The sequence below is a fragment of the Colobus angolensis genome, unplaced genomic scaffold (genome assembly GCF_000951035.1).
Source record: "Colobus angolensis palliatus isolate OR3802 unplaced genomic scaffold, Cang.pa_1.0 Scaffold281, whole genome shotgun sequence".
In the NCBI taxonomy this organism is placed as follows: Eukaryota; Metazoa; Chordata; class Mammalia; order Primates; family Cercopithecidae; genus Colobus; species Colobus angolensis.
This window is the reverse complement of record NW_012116055.1, coordinates 2,525,652-2,547,380: the sequence shown is the minus strand read 5'-3', so window position 1 is coordinate 2,547,380 and position 21,729 is coordinate 2,525,652. Positions and strand designations below refer to the sequence as shown.

At 33.4% G+C, this 21,729-nt stretch overlaps 1 pseudogene; it reads right to left on the bottom strand.

The window, feature by feature from the left end:
- Nucleotides 1–14,847: 14,847 nt before the first annotated feature.
- On the bottom strand, nucleotides 14,848–16,123 carry LOC105516449 (annotated as a pseudogene).
- Nucleotides 16,124–21,729: the final 5,606 nt, after the last annotated feature.

The window sequence follows — 21,729 nt, the reverse complement described above, 5'->3', positions numbered from 1 at the left end:
TGCTGCAATCTGCTTCTCAGATTTATGTCTTTGCATTCCTGCTTGCTTTCTTCTTATGTTAGACTTCTATTTTTATAAAAGCAACATCACATTGTACGTCATTGAGAATTCAAAGCAAATCTTTTTCTAAAACGTTTATTTTCAAACTCAGCTATTATTCAGGGATATTAATTTCTTTGACTTTTACTGCCTATGGTTCTTCCCCAACATCACTAACTCCAGCAGTATGTTTTGTTTTGCTTTGCATTTTGTTAGTGTTGCTAATTTATGGTTAAAAGAAGTATTAAGTATTAAAGTTCTTATGTACCAAGTATAAAAGCTGTAGGAATTTTCTGATTTGATTTTTAATAATATTTCCCTAGATTGTCCAGAGGCATTGAAATGAAGTTTTGGTGATGAACCATCTTGGGAAAAGGTGCAACACACTATGAATAAGAAATATGAAAAATAAAAGTAGAGATGCTTTCTGTAACCATGGAATGCCGGTATGCTAAAATTCAGACCCATAAAAGAGCAAATGCTCTACTATTCTGAAGATGTTAAAAAGTAAAAGAAATTGAATCTATATCTCTTTCTCAGTTATAAATAGATCATCACATTAATGACATTAGAAATGTAAAACTATTGAAAATACAGTATTGAAATATCAAGTTAATTAAATAATTGGACCACTGTTAAAATTAATTAAACATTGATAAAAGAAATTAAATAAGAAACAAATAAATGAAAAGATATTTTGTGTTCATATATTGGAAGAAGGAATATCATGAACATTTCTATTCTACTAAAGATATCTGCTGATTCAATGCAATACCTATCAAAATACTGACAGCATTTTTCATAGAAGTAGAAAAATAATTCTAAAATTCCCATGGAATTACAAAACATGCCAGATAGCCAAAGCAATCTTGAGCAAGACAAACAAAGATGGGATCATCCCACTGCCTGGTTTCAAAATATACTACAACGCTATAGTAATCGAAACAGCATGATACTGGCATAAAAACAGACATGTAAATCAGTGTAACAGAACAGAGAAACTAGTAATAAATCCATGCATTTAGAGTTAATTGATCTTTGACAAAGATGCCAAGAAGACACAGTGAAAAAAGGATAGTGTCTTTAATCAATGGTATTGAGAAAAATGGATATCCATATGCAGGAGAATGAAATTGGACACTTATGTCCACACCATATACAAAAATCAACTCAAAATGGATTAAAGACTTAAATGTAAAACTTGAAATTGTAAAACTACTAGAAAAAAAATGTTGCGGAAAAGCCTCTTGCCAATAGCTGGGCCATAAATTTTGGATATGACCCCAAAAGTACAGGCTACAAAAGGTAAAATAGACAAATGGGACTGCATCAGACTAAAATGCTTCTGCGCAGTGATAGAATCAATCAACAGAGTGAAGAGACAACATATGGAATGAAAGAAAGCATTTGCATACCATACATCTAATGAGGGATTGATACTTAAAATATGTAAGGAACCCACACAATTCAATAGTAAGAAAACAAATAACCCAATTAAAAATAGGCAAGTAGTCTGAATAGACATTTCTCAAAGGAGGTACAGAAACGCCAGCAGGTATATGAAAAATAATCAACATCACTAATAATCATGGAAATGTAAATCAAAATCACAACTAGATGTTACCACACCTGTTGGAATAGTTAATATCAAAAAGAAAAATGATAACAAATGTAGGCAAGGACGTGGATTAAAAGGAACTTTTGTACACTGTTGGTGGAAATGTAAACAGTATGGATGCCCCTCAAAAGAATTAAAAATAGAACTACTACATGCTGCAACGATCCCACTGGTGGATATATTTCTAACAGAAATAAAGCCAGTATGTCAAATTTATAGCTGCACTCCCATTTTTATTAATATCTGTTGCAGCAGTATTCACAGTAGCCAACACATGAAAACCACATATGTGTTCATCAATGAATGAAAATTAAAGAGAATGTGTGCGTGCGTGTGTGTGTGTGTGTGCGCGCAGAGGTATAAAGGGTTTAATGTTTCTGCTGTGCAGAATGGGTAAGTTCTGGAGATCTAATATGCAGCCTGGTTAATTTAGTTAATAATACTGTCACTTATATGGGAAATTTGCTAAAGCAGTAGATTTTAAATGTGTTTTCAAAAACAAAAAATAGGTAATTATGTGGTGTGATGTATAAGTTACCTTTTCACAATGTATACATATTTTCAAACATCATTTTTTACATCATAAATATATACAATTTTTATTTGTCAATTATACCTTAATAAAGCTATGAGAAAAAATTTAAGCTGATTTCCAACAGGAAACTATTGCACTTATAATAATAACTTTAAACCTATAATTTAATAAATAAGTTCAAGCATTGATTATGATTTGGAAGCACAGCCAACTTTATTTTTGGAAAGTTGTACTATTTCACATCTTTTATTTAATTAAAATTGAAGCTAAAAGATTAATATTGTCAATTCCCCCTACAAATACCTTCATTTTATCTGACATAAGTTAAGTATACCAGCATAATCTTTATTAATTTTTAACCCATGAATTTCCCCTTATTCTCCTCATCTAATGAGAAAACATACTTTCTGATTCATTTTAGATCCATCTTTGTTCACTGAATTTTTTTTTCTAATTTTTAAATTTTCCGTGGCTATAGTATGTCTGTGACATTCAGCAGGAGGCTTTGAGAACACATTTTACTTTTAATCAATTTTACCTTTAGAAATGAATAAAGTATTGTTTTTAAGTTTTGAATGACTAAATTTAAATACAATTTTACAGTCAAGTTATAAAAGATCCAGTTAGAATTGTAAAGGATGATCCTAAAAATAAATATATTAAATATATAAAACTGAGATGCCAATAATTTCAGTCTGTTAAATTACTCTTAACATCACCACTACTAACAAAAGTTCCACTGTGATTTTTTAATCTCTCTCACATAAAATAAAACTTCTTTTAACCTTTGGCAATCTGAACTAATTCCAATTATCTCACTAGTTTTTTTTTTTCCTCAATTTTACCTAATATTTTTAATTTGCTTTATGCAATAACATATGTGATTCCAAAAATAGCTATGACAATCTCAGATCATTCTTCCACATACATAAACCTCATTAGCAGCTTAGTGATGACCTTTGTAACTAAGCAAATATTGTTAAATATTGAAACAATGTATTGGGCATTTTAACTCTAGCAACTATGACAGATCAATTCAGAATTCATACTAGTTCAAATAAAATAGAACTTTATTTTTGCACAACAGTCCAAAGCTGTGTTCCTTGTCAGAAGGGAAGCTCACACAGTCATTCAGGAATCTAGGCTGTCCAAGATGCCACCCAACATGTGACTTACACAGTTACTGTGGCTTTCTTCATCCTGGTCAGACTCCAACCTTATTAAGTTGGAGTCACTGTGTTGGAAGATGAATTCTCATCATTTATTTGCCCTTGAGTATACTCACAAACCATCCCTGTTAGTTTCTATTGCTGTACAAAAGCATTGCTCCAAACGTACCTGCTTAAAACAGCAGGTATTTATTTTCTCACTGCTTCTCTGGCTTGAAATCTGAGTACCACCTAGCTGAGTGTTGGCTAGGGCTGAAGTCTTAGCTGAGGTTCACCATGGTAAGATTTGCTACTAAGTTCACTCAGGTGATTGGCAGAGTTCATTTCTTTGTGGGTGTTGAAGGTTTCTTGTTTTTTGTTTGTTTGTTTTCTGTTTTTTGTTTTGGTTTGGGTTTTTTGCTTGTTTTGTTATTGTTATTGTTTGGCTTTTGCTGACTTTCAACAGAAGGCTACTTTCAGCTTCTAGAAGTTGTCCAAATTTTCTTGGCATGAGTGATCACTCAACATGGCCACTTGTTTCCTTAAAGCCACAAAAGGAAAGGAAGACACTACAGCAAGATGCCATCACTAATCATGTATGCATAATCAGATACCTCTGCTGCATTCTCTTGGTTAGAAGCACATCACAGGAACTACACATCTTAAAAGGAGATGATCACACAACAGCACAAACATCAGGAGTTGGGATAATGACATCTACCTTTAGAATCAACCTGCCACACCATTCATACATATATTTTTATCCAACATTCCAATAATGTTAATAGTCTCCTGAAAAAATTGTCTAGTGCACCGTTTGATAGAACAAATTGAAGTCTAATTTATACAAACCTTTATGCCTTAAACATTTATCCTATGTCATAATCTAAGCAAAACTCTGAATCAAAGACCGTGACCCAGAATTCTATTTTAAAGTTCTGTATGAACTTCAATTTCTATTTTCACAAATGTGGAAGAAAAATTAAATGATAATCACATTGAAAAAGTCATCAATCTACCTTTTGAAGTAGGAAAGTTAAATGAATACAAATACCTTCATTATACAGCAGAAATTGTCTGCATTAAATGCACAATCTCACATACCAATAGACCTAATGAATTAAAACATGCAACTCATTATTTGAGAAAATATCATGAAGCTTTGAATTTACCAGATTACTGCTTCTATGTTCCTAGGGTTATTTATTAGTAAATTCTTAATAAATGAATTATAAAGTAAAATATGTCTTCAACCCTAATACAAAATTATGAACTCAAGGATTCTGACAATGAATGTTCTTTTTTACTGACATTTAATTGAACCACGATTTTTTGAATATATAAACTTTAAAATATTATCAAAATACTAAAATAAAGATATCTATCATTGTGTTTATTCTTTCTATATATATATATCTTAAAATTCAGTTATGCATTTAAATCACCATGGCTTCCAATTCCTCTAACCTAATATTTTTATATTTATGTATGTATTTTTATTTTTTTCTCTGACCTAATATCATCTTCTACTTGTACTACAAGACATGACTCCTACTGTATATGTCTTGATTTCCAAATTTGTTCACTACAGAGAAGTCAATTAACGCAGCTTGGTTTTGTTTCCTTGTTGACAATCTTTTAGAAGTTCTGAGTTCCTTTTTGGATGAAATCTGAATTTATTCAGTTAGTTTCTGTAGCCCTGTATAATCGAGCACTTTATAAATGTTTTCCTGCTTCTTGCCTTGTTTAATGTGCTACAGTTGTATGCTTCCAACTGCTCAAAGAATCATCTTCCTTACCACCTCACTGACCCAACACTTCTTTTATTCTTTTCCTGGATAATTGCATCAAACTCTCCAGACCTCAGGATATGTTACTTCATATAACTAGCATTCCAATGATAAAGGGGGTATCAGGGCTGATAGATTTAGCAAGTCAACATTGGTAAGATGCTTCACTGTGATAGGCATGTGAAAACCATCGTCTCTGAAGAGTAAGTTAGTTCTAGTAAACTTGTACAATTTAAATGCAGATATGGCATAATTCCATGGTGAACAAATCATAATTATTATAGAAAAATTAGATAATTAAAATGAGACATATCTTCTAGAAATTATTCCTCTTTACATTAGTAAACATTCCAATATTTATATATTCAAATTTTATATTAAACCAGTTCATAATATTTATAGTTTCAAAAATTACTTTTTTAGAATTATTACAAAATATTGAATATAAAATGTGCTTATATATTCAAGTTCATAGAATATACAGTTTTACCTTTTATCATTGAAAAATAGTCCCTTGGGTCATAATTTATTTAAACCTACTCTTTTTGGTTGAACTTCTTCCTTAAAATTTTCCTATTTTTAACAGTACTGTAATGAACATTCTTATAGGTAAATATTTTTGTATGCACTTTTTTTCTTAAAATCACTATCTAAAGATTACATTAATGGGTCAGTTGGCATATATATTTTTAAGCTATCAGAAATGATAATGCTAATTTATACTCTAATTAATATGTTGTAAAGTAATTTTGAATCCTGTAAATCCATCCTCAAAAGCTTAAGCCTCTGAGTTACTTATAGAAGGTTAATCAAAATGCAAAGCGGGCAAATGACAAATTCTAGTATAATTTTAAGAGAACTTAATTTTAAATACCTTGATATTTTATATACATTCCCTGTACAAAATAGAATTAATAACAACATGATTAATTTATTAATATTTCAAACAACTACAGAGACTCAGCCGTTAAAGTATGTAATAAATTAGAGAGATATTAACTGGGAAAAGATAATCAGCTCACTAGCTACCCTCACGGTTGAATTAATTTAATAATTTTGCCAACATCCTAAATTCTATAGTCTCAAAAATCGTATTTAAAAATTATGTGTACATAGTAGGTATATGTATTTATGAAATACATGCAATATTTTGATATAGGCATATAACGCATAATCGTTACATCAGGGTGATTATGGTCAACAATAACTTGTTGTGCATTTAAAAATAACTCAAAAATCTTACTTTGACAGAACACTAGGGGCCAGTTTATCCATATGTCAGGATAGATTCCAATTATTTATGTCCAGACAGCCAGTGGATTAAAAGAACATAATAATTACAGACAGGTTTAAAAATATCTGTGTTATCTGATCCGTCTAATTAATCTTTAGATAGTTACTTTAAGAAAAAAGTGCGTACAAAAATATTTACCTATAAGAATGTTCAGTGCAGTACTGTTAAAAATAACAAAATTTTGTAATTTTTTAAATCATTCTTATAATTTTTATAACCTGTCATATGTATGGTAGAGATACAATCAGATACACTTACATAAACATCATTTCTGTATTCCTTCCTAATTGCAGACCTGCTGAGAGTGTCAAGTTTTAGTAAAATAAAAAGAGTTATTTTATAGCAGAGGATTATGTATGTCATGCTGATGTTTAATGAAATCCGTGACACCAAAGAAGAACATTTAGGAGTGAGTCAATACATAGAATATGACTTTTTCCTAGAAGTTCACAGGAATGACAAAGCGCTATTGCAAACGTCAAGATGTTCAGTGGTCTAAATGATATCCTCTTTCCTTTGCACCATGGATTTTCAGAAGTTTATGTGTTATGCCAAGGTTTGTCATATGTGAATGACATTTTTCAATGCTTTATTTTGTAAAAGTATTTAATATGCAAGCCATTTTAATTTTATAATAGTTGTCCTAATCAAAGAGACATGTCTGCTTTAATAGTATATATTACTGTTCTGTGTCACAGGATTGCAGCTTAATTTATTTGATCACCTGTGTAAAATAGCATCCATAAGAAAATTGTTGTGGGCACTGTCTTCCAAAGCACCATACATGATATTTTCCACTGGTTTAGATTGCCTGTGTTATTATTCATCAATATAAATGATCAAGAGTTGCAATATCGATTGGTATTGATGTCAAGAAAGCAAAAAGAGAGGTAACCTCAATTACCATGAATAAGAAAGGATTTATGGCAAACATTTAAGCATAGGAGTAAATGTGAAACACATTTCAAAGGAAACAAGTTAGCAAATGGTTTAATTGACAGAAAGCTCTGTGTAAATAATGGCTGAATATTTTTTTCACTGTTCATTTGAGTAAGAAAGCCACTGACATTGGTAATCAATGGTTTACCTCTAGATTTTTACAAGTAAGAGATTGGTCGAAATAAAATTCCAAATACTACAGCATGTCTGAGATCAAGATTTTCAGTTAATGTTCATGGATTTCATATTGTAACACTGAATTTGTTAACGTAATTTTGCAACAAAACCCATTTCCTATTAATATAAAAGAGTTAACATATTTAAAAAGAAATAAATATAGTTCGTTCATTCTAACTTAAGATCAGGCCTAATGTATTCTATTCTATAGTGATTAATGACACTCTGAAAAATACATCTGGGAATTAAATGTGCCATAGGATGAAATTAAGAAAAAATGTAACAAAAACAAATATTTCTAAAATCAAATTAAGAGATGATTTAGATTAAATTTTCAAAACAGACCCAATCAATTTTTGACAATAAACTTTTAATCTGTCAAGGGCTTAGCTATACAAGCTTGTGGTGGATGAGTTACATGTGATAAAATTTTATTTGCCAGAAAGATGAATTCTCAAATTCCCATCTTTGCATTCATTGATTATGTTCTCTAGAAATGAATCTGAGGATTCTTTTAGTCCCAGTTCCGTGGATAGTTATTGACTTTTAGATAGTAATGAACACTAATTAGATAAGATTGTTCCTTGTGGTAAAACAATAGCTTGAGGGAAAAAAATAATACTTGCTTGCTTCATTGAGGACCAGAACAGGATATTATATATTGCATTATTTTGTACTCATGCTTCACAAATCCCTGAATGAAGAACTAATAAAGGTGCGTATGCATTTTCCTATTTTTTATGTATTATTACTTAACTGATTGATGTACACTAGTTATTATTTCTTTATAATAGTTTATTTTAAAGCTTATTTGTTTAGAATTCTGTTTTTCACTACTACATTGGACACTGAACTAGATGTCTAAATAAAAGAATGGATTAATTAATGATTCTTTACTCTGTAATTTGAATTATGGATTGTATCACTGAAAATGAGCAAGCATCAAATAGCTCACAGGATAAGTTGGTAGCACAAAATTAAACTTTCATTTTCTTGATTTCCAAGGTATTATGTTATTCTATACACTGCATAGCAACTTTTCCTCCCTATAAGAACTTTAAAATTTATTTTAATTTTTCTTTTTATTGATATTATTTAATTAAGAATTCATAATTTTACATACCTGTGTGACTCTACGATGTTTTGATATAGGTGTATAATATGTAATAATTAAATCAAGCTAATTATCAGATCCATAGCCTCACTTCTTTTTTATGGTGAGTTATGAGAAATGTACCCTCTAGGCCATGGTGCCTAGAGGAGGAATAGGTGTCCCTAAAAACCTAAACATCCCAATACATATTTGAGAACATACGAAAATAAAAACAGTTTCATTACACACAGTAGGTGAATAGCTGAAAAATTATCTTAAAAGCAACTTAGAGGCAGGTAGTGGGACAGATCACTGAAGTTGTCCTGCTGCTACCCAGTAATGCCCTGTATGTAAGTTGTAACAAACTCATGTACTCAGCAAACTAGCCTTCTCTAAGTCCTTCCTTTTTTCCTTGGTGTCTTTCTGGTTTGGGGGTCCTTGCTTGGGGAGATGTTACGTTGCTTGGTTTTCCTCATAATAGCATCGTGTGAGGTTGTGCTTAGAGGGAGCTCCAGGTTGCACTATCTTAATATACTTGCTTCCGAGGAATGACAGATACTTTTCTCTACTATTTATATATAACATCAAAGGGAAAAGCTCTGACTGGTCCAAGTTGGACTTCATGTCCATTCCTAGCTCAATATCTGTAACCAGAGGTCACACGATTGTTCAGGAATTAATCACAAGCTTGTTACTGTGGTTATGTGACCTCCATAACAACCACCATATTTGGTGGTGAATGGATTATTTCATAAGAGAAGCGGGGCTGCTGCACATAGAAAAGAGATGACAAGATAATCTTGAGGAAAGAGCAATTATGTCTCCAAATGTTGGTATTCATTTTATCTATTAGAAGTTCCAAACAATCCCAGTCGTATGGACACAGACATTACACAATTTAGGAAGGCAAACATAGGTCGTAGAGTACTATATTATAGTAGAGTACTGTATTACTACCTATAATGTACATGCAAATATCACGTAATAGTTTTCAAAGTGATTTAATTAGTTTTATATCCCTGTGAATTCAGGAGAGTGCTAAATATATGGTAGTTCAAAGTCTAAAGTTCCTGTCTTAAAAAAATCAAAAGTAATGCCTTAGTATTTATGCTCTCTTGGACAAACAACTAAACTCTTCAGAACTTCAAGACTGAATAGGCAAATATATGCAAAGTGCTTTGAAATGTGCCTGACACATATTAAGCACTTAGAAAAGTTTACCTATTATTATTATCATAATTGTATTTCTGTTGCCGTGATTTAATCACATGGCTTTGTTATCCTTTCCACATTGGACTGAAAACCAGAAATCAGCTTGTTATCTAAAGACTACCATTGACAGATTAGGGAACTGATACACTTCTTTTACTAAGGTGTCTGGTGAAGTAAATCTTCCCAATATATAGTGACTTTCCAGTCAGCATCAGATTCTCAAGAGTTTCTGAGTGTAAAATTCACATATGAAATGCAACAAATCTAGAAAGAATTATACAAGCAGGAAGAAAATAAGACCCCGAGAGAAGCTGAAGTACACATTGGAGGAGTCAGGAGAGTAGGAAAGAATTAATACTTAGTTCAGAGGGGATGACAAAAAGATGTGAGTAACCAAACATATTGTAGATTTATTGTTCAACCCTGAAAGAAATAAATTATAATTAATTTATTTATCAGCTTACAAAACTGTTATATCCTTGCAATTAGCCCTTCTGCCCTAAAAGAAAGAGGTTTTTGTTTCCTAAAATACTAAAGTGCCAAATTAACACGATTTCGTTTGTTATCACAGTGACCAGGACACAGCCTAGTGATGGAGGATGAATACTATAGCCATATATCCATATTCTGAATATATCAATTCCTGATTACTCCCAAAAAGCCCCAAATTTTCTTTCACTTCAGAAAACCAAGGTCATTAAGTTGGTATTTACCACACCAATGACTCATATGTAAAAGTGTACACATATTCTTGGGAAGTTACAATCTATAATTGTGTTGTTTTTAAATAAATGGGCACAAAACATTTTAGTTCAAATGCATTTGGTGATTCTGAGATTGCTTTCCTACAGCACACTCCTTTTTTCTTTTTAGAGGAATACAGAAGCATTTTGGGAGAATTATCTTCTACCCTGGAGATGGAACAGGATAGCCACAGACCTAGTGACTCTTAGAGCAATATAAAAAGACAGAACTTCCCCAGGGCCATCCTGGTCAGCATCCACCTGCTGGAGTTGACCTACCAGGTTTACAATTTAAAAAAAAGAGAAAGTAAAAGTTAGCCTGTTTGTATATCTACACTTGAGGTATAGTGAATAGAGAATGACATTAGAAGATAGAAGCCTGGCTATATTACTAATCACCTCTCTCTCTGAGAAAGTAATTTAATCTCCCTGGTCTTCAGTTTCCTAACTTCTAATGAGATGTGGCTGTAAAGGATTGTCTATAATAAACCCTCTAACTCTTCAAATCTGTAAATTATCTTGTCAACCCCTGACATATCTGAATAAACCTGAAGAAGTTATTACACTGAGCACAATTTTATTCCAGGGACTTGTTTAACTCAAGCAAGCAATCATGTTCTGATTTTGGCGATTTTAAAAACTGATATATACACTCAGCTGAGATGTTGAGAGTTGAGTTACACATGGTATCATTGTTTGAAATGGGCATAGATTTCACAGTATTAAATATTTCCAGTGTTATATTGATACATTATATAAATATGTAACTATTTATATTTTTTATAAATTATTTTTAAAATTTGGAGAGTTTTAATTTGATATATTTTTGCAACTTGAGAAGAAAAGACCTTTTCTCTGAATCAGGTTTTAGTTTCTTTTGCTTCTTTGCTTTTCCCTACTAATTATTAAACTGAAAAAAAAATTGTGCTTAGGTAAAATGAATAGTTTGGAGCTACTTTCTATGTTTTAGTTGCTGTGGAATTTCAAGACATGTGTAATATGATTTTTCAATGGCAATAGAAGACTTGGGTTTAAGTCCCAGTTCGGCTTTTAGTATTTCTTTCCATCTGATAGCAGTCTCCTTTTTCTTACTAACAAATTTCCTGACTAAGGCGAAAGCAAACAACAAAAAATTAGGGAAGTAAAGCTTAATGTTAGAAAGCAAAGGAAGGAATTAAGTCGACAGAGTAGAAGGAAATGCATCACATTTAGCATTTCTTACCTTTTCTCATGCAATTCCTAAACCCTCTTTATTTCATGAGATCACCACCTGATAGTCAGTCACCTGATAGTTAGTTTGGAGGTAGTCTTCTCCTCACTTCCTGGTATTCTTACACCAGAATTGTGCTTCCATTGTTTTAACTACAAAATCACATCTTGCAGCAGTTATAGTTCTGAATTTTCACCACATTAAAATTTTACATTATTTGAAGACACGAAATGGATCACATTTGTATTTGTATATCCCAGAATGCTTCCTTAGTTAAAATTAAAACTCAATGAATATGTGTAAATTATAAGAAGCTGGATATCCAGAGGCTTTATTTTCTCTGTCGATATTCAACTGTTTCTCAGAGTGTCTGACTCAGTTTAGAATAGATAATATTTAATGGTTCATTTTGTGAGGCAGATTTATGTACTTGTCAGCATTGCTTTGTAATACGTAACTCCCAAAGCTTAGCTAGTTACAGTTATGGTCATTTCTTGCTCAATTCACATGTCACCATCTGCAGTTCAACTATAACTGCTGCCTTTGCAGCTTTTGTAGGTAGTGCTTGGCATAGCTCCCAGAGAATTTTATCTCTGGAAAGAGGGCAGCCCTATTGTGAACATGCCAATTACCAAAGCAAAAAGGAATAAAGCAGGGCTGAGCTCAATCACAAAATGTAACTTCAAGTTTCTTCTTGAATGTGTCACTTTAGCTCATATTCCATAAACAAAGGAAGTCATGTGACCAAGTCCAAAGTTAAAGAGGCAAAGATCTCACATGGTAATGAGTGTATTATATAATTTTATTACTGAAAAAATAGAGTCAAAAATTATAAAGAATGCAATAGAACACTTTCCACACTCATGGAGACAAATATTCATTTTCCTCCTTTTCATATGCAAAATATATATTTTCCTTACCTCCCCCCAAAGAAGGCACCATCACATTCTTATGCCATCAGCTCATCAGGCTCAAAGTCAGAGTTCATGACCATCTGCACAGAAGTTACAAATGTGGTTTATCTAAATATGGAGAAATATGGACTGAAAAGAGAAATTATTTTCCTACACACAGCCAATGCACATCAACAGGACAAAGGATAACTACAGTAAGCATCTGCATTCAGAAAGGGAAAGAAAGGGAGGCAGACAGATGTCATTGGTTCATAACAATTCCAAAGCCAGATAGCCCTTGTTTTGAAGGAAGAGAACATTTCTTTATTATACTCAAATTCATTTCTGAGAGAAGTAACCCCATACAAATATTGTTGGGACTCTTTGTTTTTCCATCTGAAATGTATTGTTTCTCATTATCCTTCCTGTGACTGTCCCAAGAGGATGATGGTTAACCTGCACTCCTAGAGGATAGCAGAACTTCTGACTTTTTTTTTCCAGTCTATAAACATATGGGACATCAACTGATGGTTTACATGCCCAAAATCCGAACAACTTCTAATCCAGCCTGGAATTAAATTTGTCAGTATAAAAGTCTCAAAAAATATAACAATGAGTTATTTCTATAGTAGTCTCCCCTTATCCATGGTTATGCTTTTTATGGTTGTAGGTTTCAGTAACCCACAGGCAACCATTGTCTGAAAATATTAAATGAAAGATTGCAGACAAACAACTCAAAAGTTTAAAATTACACACTGTTCAGAGTAGAGTGATGAATTCTCAAGTCATCCAGCTCCCTCCTGCCTGGGATGTGAATCCCCCCCTGTGTTCAGCAGATTCATGCTGTAGAAGCCACTCACCACCCCATGGTCGCTTAAGTAGCCTTCTTGGTTATCTGTTAACTGTTGCACTATCACAGTGCTTATGTTCCAGAAACCTGTATCTTACTTAATAATGACCTCAAAGTGCAAGAGTAGTGATGTTGGCATATTGTTATAATTGTTTTGTATTATTATGAGTTCTATTGTTATTGTTGTTAATCTAGTACTCTTCCTAACTTATACATTAAACTTTATCATAGGTATATTTGTATAGGAAAAAGCATTGTATATATAGGTTTTAGTACTATACAAAGTTTCAGGCATTCACTGGGGGTCTTGGAAAGCATCTCCCATGAATAAGTGGTGGACTACTGTATATTCATTATGTACAGGTCAAATTTTCTAAATTAGTTTGTTAATAATGTATCATTTAGATTTCTATGAAACCATTATGCTAGCTGTTTATAAATGTCAGCCTTATGCATTTCTTACATTAATAGTCTATTTCTTTATATTGTCTTCTTGCATTAGTTAGGACTCTGGTCTGTGACAAGCAAAAATATTGTTACTGGACACATATGGCTTTTACACAATTTTAGAGGAAAAGCATTAAATATTTTTCTAATAACTTATGTTTTAGTTGCACAGGGTTTTGTTGTTGATGTGGTTTTTCAGATTAAAAATGTTCATGTCCATGCTTATTTTGCTGAGACTTAATTTTTATCATGCCCATTTGTTGAATTTTATCAAAAACGTTTCTGCACCTATTGAAAAAAATACTTGTTATTAAGTTGCATATTGCATTGAATCACGAGTTGATGTTCAAGTATATTGCATTTTTCATTTATATGATATTGTCACACATTGTATTATCTATACATGATGCAGTATAGTTTTTATATATCATTGGATTTGAATGGCTAATAACTTGTTCGGGACTCGTTGGTTTAATCATGCAATTGTTTAAACATTGTTCGGCAATTTTTCCTTTTTTATCTAGTTTTTTTTGGGAGGGGTCAAATATTCATATGAAAATTATTCTGTCCTCCTAAAATAAATTGGCAAGTGTTCCTTTTTGTTAGTTCTTTCTGAGTTTATGCGATTTTAGTGATATTTCTACCGTACTTATTTGTACAAATTTACTTACTTACTTGCAAATCATCTGAGATTGGAATTTGTTGTTTTTGGAAAGCGTTATTTAGAATTCAATTTTCTTACAGGATTTTTAAGATTTTTCTATTATTTCTTTGCTTTTTTTTTTTCTTTTTGACATCCAATGACCTCTGAACTTTTCATTGGCCTCCTGCTCCCCAAAGAGTACCCTGCTTCTCCGACTTAATGTCTCAGAACTTTGGTGTTGTTGATCTCAGATGCCACTTTGCCATTCACTATCAGGAGGGTGGTGTTTTGTATGGTTTGCATGGAGTTTCTGCAGTCCAGGGCATCACAAGATTGAAGTCTTCGCCATTTTCCAGCAGGTGACGATCTCAGCCTCCAGGTTGACCTTGATGTTCGGCATAACCTGGTACTCCTAGGCCTGGTGCTACTCCTCTTCCCGGGTCTGTGCCAACTCTGACGCCAGGTGCAGCAGGATCCCATTGAACTGTTCCATCTGTAGGGCATAGTGGACCTCCACCTCCCTCAGGCTGTTCTCCAAGCTGGCCTTCAGATTTCTCATCAAGTCCAGGTCGATCTCCAAGGACTGGACTGTACGTCTCAGCTCCGTGAACATCACCTCAGCAGGTCCAACCTCAGGGGACTGTGTGGTGACCACTGTGGTGCTCTCCTCAATCTGCCTAGACCAATACTTGTCCAGCTCCTCTCAGTTCTTGCGAGCCAGCTCGTCATATTGGGCCCAGATGTCTGCCATGACCTTGGTGAGGTGCTGAGATTTGGGGGCATCTGCCTCCACAGTTAACCTAGAGCTGCAATCTGGGCTTGCAGGCCTTTTATTTCCTCGTCATGGTTCTTCTTCATAAACAGCAGCTCCTCATTGAGAGCCTCGATCTCTGTCTCCAGCTGCAGCGGAGTGAAATTGGTGTCATCAATGACCTTGCCGAGCCCACGGATGTCGTTCTCCACAGACTGGCGCATGACCAGCTCTGTCTCATACTTGACTCTAAAGCCATCAGTAGCAGGTGGGGTATTGTCGATCTGCTTTACAATGCGGACATTGTCTATGGTATTTGCGAAGATCTGAGCCCTCAGGTCCTAAACAGTCTTGAAGTAATGGCTCCATTCTCTGTCCTGAGGTCCCTTCTTTTCCAGGTGCTCCCGGATTTTGCTCTCCAGCTTCCTGTTCTTGATCTCCAGGCTCCTCACTTTGTCCAAGTAGGAAGCCAGGCCGTCAGTCAAGCTTTGCATGGTCTCCTTCTTGTTCTGGATGCCTCCCCATTCCTGCCAGACCCCTGGCCATCGCCACGACCGGGCCCCCAGACTCCATGCCACCTGGGAAGCTGGTGGAGTGGGACACAGAGATCCTGGAACCAGAGCCCTTGCCTGCATCGACGCTGGCTGCGCTGCTGGCTGTCCGGGTGCCATAGCTGGGCACACAGACAGAGCCCAGGGATCGGTAGTTGGTGGAGAAGGTGGAGCAAGTGGTGAAGCTCATGCTGTTCGGGGAGGTGAGCAAGAGGACAGGACTTAGGCTTTGCTGATGACCACATTTTCTATTATTTTTTGAATTGGTTTTGATAAGTTGTGTTTTTTTCATGAACTTTGTCTGCTTTATCCAAATTGTTATTACATAAGCTTGTTCATAGCATCCTTTACTATTTTTATTTTATTTCGATCAGTTATATTATCAGTTTCTGTATAATAAATTTCACCCATTATAAATCCACAATGCAATGCATTTTTGACCAAGGTCATTTTAAATGAGGAATAAATCATTTGGTAACATAAATAGTAACATAAAGAGTTTGGTAACGTATCTTTTTTCAGTCAATTCGCTAGCCCTACCTACTGGCTACAGGAAACAACTAATCTTCTTTATTTTGTTATGGTTTTGTCTTTTTGAGAATTTCAAATAAATGAAATCATGAAATATGTAATCTTATGTGTCTGGTTTCTTTCACTTTCAGAATACATTTGATACTTGTGCTCTATAGTGTATCATACACTAAGTGATTTTCATCAGTAAGTACCATTCCACTGAATGGAGATACCATAATTTACTTAATCATTCATAATTTGGATATGCTCACAATTTGTGATGAATATTTGGGTTGTTTACAGTTTGGATCATTATAAATAAAGCTCCTATGAACATTCTCATAGAAGTTTTACATAAATGTGTTTTCCTTATTCTTGGCTAAAAACCTGTAAATTTAATTTCTGGCTTATACAGTAATCACATCTTTAATTATACAAGAAATTGACCAACTACTTGCACAAGTGGCTGTACCATTTCACATTCCCCTAGCAATATCCAAGAGTTACAGATGCTCCACATCCTTGTCAACACTTGCCATTTTCTTTTTAGTACTAACCCACTTGAGAGGGCATGCACTGGCATCTCATGTGGTTTTAATATTCATTTCTCTAATGACTGATATGGAGCATTATGTCTACAATGTCATTTTATGAACTTTTTAACGTCTATAGGATTTCAGGTCATGTTAAATTGTTTGCAAGAATGGCAAAAATAATTTTTCCTGCATACCTACTTTTTGCCATATAAAGTTGAATTTTTTTTTTTTCTCATTGGAAGGTGGAGTTTCTTTACCCTTTGGATCTGGGCTTAAACATGTGATTTGCTTTGGGAAATTTGCCACTTAGAAATGAGGTATAAACAAACGTTAAAATGCTTTAATCAAGTGCACCGGTAATCTTCATTTTGATTACTAAAGAATTCATTATTTTGCCGGGTGCGGTGGCTCAAGCCTGTAATCCCAGCACTTTGGGAGGCCGAGACGGGCGGATCACGAGGTCAGGAGAGCGAGACCATCCTGGCTAACACGGTGAAACCCCGTCTCTACTAAAAATACAAAACACTAGCCGGGCGAGGTGGCGGGCTCCTGTAGTCCCAGCTACTCGGGAGGCTGAGGCAGGAGAATGGCGTAAAACCCGGGAGGCGGAGCTTGCAGTGAGCTGAGATCCGGCCACTGCACTCCAGCCCGGGTGACAGAACAAGACTCCATCTCAAAAAAAAAAAAAAATTCATTATTTTTCTGTCCTTAACTTATTGATCTATCAGCAACATTTGACATTATTTCTCACACATCTTTGAAACACTTTCAGACTCTATACACTTTACTTCTTAAACAGCAACCTTGCTTAATTTTCTTGATATATTTTTGGATCTTCATACTTCTTTTCCTCATCGAAACAGTCTCTTGAATTTAGAGTGCACCAGGATGTGGTCTTTGGATTTCTTTTCTTTTCTACTGATATTCAGGCCATTTGTGATCTTATTCAGTCTCACAGAACATAATGCATCTATCAATTGATGAATACCCAATATATACCTCCATCTCAGATCTCTATGTATGAACTCTAGGTTCATATACATTGCTTACCCAATATATCCATTCATATGCCTCCTGATGCTCTTAAAATCAACATAAACAAACAAGTTTCTAACCATTTACCTCAAACAAACCTTCTGAAGTCTTACAGATCTCAATTACCCTTATCATAATATTCTCGGAGTCATCTTGAATCCCTGTCTTCCTCATGAATCCCATGTGCAGTCTCTCAGCAAATTCTATCCATTGTAACTTGAAAATATATACAGAATACAACAAAATCTTAATTTCTCTATTGCCACAGCCATGATCCAATCATCGTCATTCTTGTCTGGATTATTTCATTGATCATCTAACTCATCCCCCTAATGCTATTCTAATCTTTATATGTCCCTTTTCACCCCAGTAACAATAGTATCCTTTAAAACCATGAGGTATATTATGCTATTTTTCATTTTGTAAGACCTACACAATCTGGTCCCCCCTTACCTCTTTGAATGCATTTACTATTCATCACCTTACTTTCTCAGGTACAGCTATAGTGACTTTCATCACATTACCCCAACATGTTGCAGCATTATTCTCTTCAAACTGACTCTTATTTTTGGCTGAAATTTCTACCATAGATTTCTATCACTCACTCCTTCATGTTGCTCAGATTTTTATTCCATAACTTTTTCAGTGAGCTCTTCCCTAAATGGCAGGTTTAATAATAAATGTCCCTTTGCAAATATTCTGTCTTCACAACACACAGTGTTTGTATTTACTCTGTAAAATATGATCCTTGTTATAGCAAGGATGTGTGTCATCATCCATTTGTCCACTGCTCTATCCAATGTGTGTGTCAAAGTGATAGGCTATTGATAAACATGTGTTGAATAACTGAATGCATTAATAAATCTAGTTTATAGCCTCAAATTCTTCTCACTAAAATAATAATAATATCTTGGTTTCTCTTTGGCTTTATTTCAAACAAAGTGGATATCTGAAATGCAGAAACAAAAATGTTTTGTGAACCATTAAGTCTTTCACATAATGGAGTGACTGAAATTATCTAACAAAACTTACTAAGGCAATTTATTTTTCTAAAATTACAGAGGATAAGTGGACAAAATAGGAGTGTTGAAAACATCCTACCAAAATGAGCATACAAAAAAACCTAGGTCGCAAAATCTACCAATAATGCATTGAACCTACTGTTGAAAACTAAGAATTTAGAGTTGAAATATGAAATCACTGAGCATATCTTCTAAAGGTTGTTTAACCAAGTGAAAATATGTACAACACTATGTACTAGGTTTCCATCATATATTGTCAAATGAGGTTCAACTAGTATTACTTTGTCATAGCCAAATAGCTACACTACAATAATAATTATTAGCTAAGGGATTATTCCATTATAACTTTTACAAAGCATTCTCACTATACTCATGGGTTAGCCACTATTCCATATTATCTTGTAAGCCACAGTATGTTGGTTATAACCCAAACCTACTGTGACTTCTTAACTGTTAAAAAAGAATTACTATATAATTCTTGGTATAGGCTGGGGGAGTAGTTAATTGAATGATTAAAAAGTTAAAAAGAAATAGGCTATTTCAAAAAATGGAAAATTTTTTATTATTAATCAGTTCAGAAAATACAATTTTCCATTAAGAAAATATTAGCAAAACTTCTAGCTGAATAGCAGAAAGAATTTGGAATTTAAGTTTGGAAGGCGCATCAAGGATATGTTCATAATGGGATACAGTTGCATATTCTTAATTGCTTATTTTGCATGCGTTTGATGAATATTGAATATTAATATCTATGTAACATAAACATTTAATTCCCTTCATCATTCTGAAATGGAATTCAGGGCACTTAAAAAATTCCATTAACCAGAGTAAAAATAATTGTATATTAAAATTATTGTAAGAAGGAGAACAAATCAAGAAAAGGATTTATAAACATATATGAAAATGACTGACTTGCATGCAAATTACATGGAAGGAAAAGAAATGAATGCTTGCTGTGAACTTACTCTTCGGATCATTTTTAAGTTTAGCTCATTTATAAAAATAAACATTTCAGTACCTGATTTTTTTCCCAAATTACATTGCTTGTAGAAATATAGTAGGTGAATTGCATAAGAATCAGACTACTAAGAACTCAACAAGAACGTGAACACAGAGCCCCACCTTATTGCCTCCAAGTTTTACAGAAAGGATTTTAAACAAATGTCTTACAAACTACTCAATAAGATAAGGAGAATAAAGTACATGTATAACTACTGAAAACATGATGACAGAGTGCATGATATGCCTGATGTGTGTTTCTAATTGAAAGATAAAAATTATTAAAAACACTGTAAATGCTCACAAATTGGCCAATTATCCAATCTTATACAGCTTAATCTCTGAATTTTCCTATATACATATCCACACATCGAAAATAAATCTTATATAAACACTGACACATGAAAAATAAGAATAAATATATGAAAACATCCAAATAATTTTGATGGAATCATTTCATAAATATGTTATATTTCTTACTAATAACAGCAATGTATTTTAAACAATTGGAGCATGGGTAACTACATGAAGAAAGAAATGTACTGGATATTTTGGCCTGACAAGTTTCTAAACCCTTACTCCAGACTAAAAGTCATTCTCAAGACAAAGAAAAAAGTGAAACTATGAAATTCTGACAGTTTTTACTAATATACCTCAAGTAAGAGATTGTTTATAATTTGGAGAAGATACCAAAATAACAGAAATAATTCTCAGCTGAGTCAAGAGATCAAAAATGTTTACTACTTTTTAGATTTTAATGTATTCTGGAGTTACTGAGTAGCTAATAGTGGGGAGGAACCCATTAGATATTTCTAAAAATTCAATATCTGACACAGAAAAGATTAGAGATGTCATAATAAACTTATATGATACAGGTAAATATTTGAAGGGAATTATTGAAAAAAATAAAATACTTGAAGGGCAAAGACCATAAAAATAATTCACAAAGTAGAACACCCAATAAACAAAACTAAAATCAAAAAATCTTCGTGAGATTTAATAAAGAGAAATTATACTGAATTGAGAGAAAAACTGTACCTTCATATTGAAAAGTCAAATCTTAAAACAAGAAATTTTGACTCATCATGAGAGATATGAAGACCTAGATAAGGGCTGGCCTGAAGCCTACTCAATTTGATGAACTTTTTTACGAAAAGGAGTATAAAATTATGAATACAGAATTAGGTATAAAATTAAATATCAATTTAGAATAAGAAAAAAATACAAATCTAAAAGTGTTTGACTAATAGCTCCAACATCACAAAAGACAAAAAAACAAAATAATATTTTTGTTAAGCGCGTTATATACCACTATAATAATTTTCTCCCCTACATTTATTGATAGCATTATTATTGTCTTTCAAAATTATTTTATTGCCTTATGAAATATATTGCATTGCTTTCCTCCCCAAGGATTATTATTTAACATTCAGAAGTTAGAATACTGTGTTTCAGATTCTCAACATGCTATTGCTAATATCATGTTTTTTTTAGGGCTTTCATTAACTTGAGAAAGTCTTTTAATAAAGTTTGCAGCCCCTCTCCCCAACACTTGGATGAGTTTTCTGGTTTAGCTTCTGGCGTCATACTTTTCAAAATGTCTTTCTCATACTACATCATTCAGTTGTAGGTACTGTAGCATATACTCATATTGTACTGTGATCACTACACCTGCATCTGACTTTAGATAG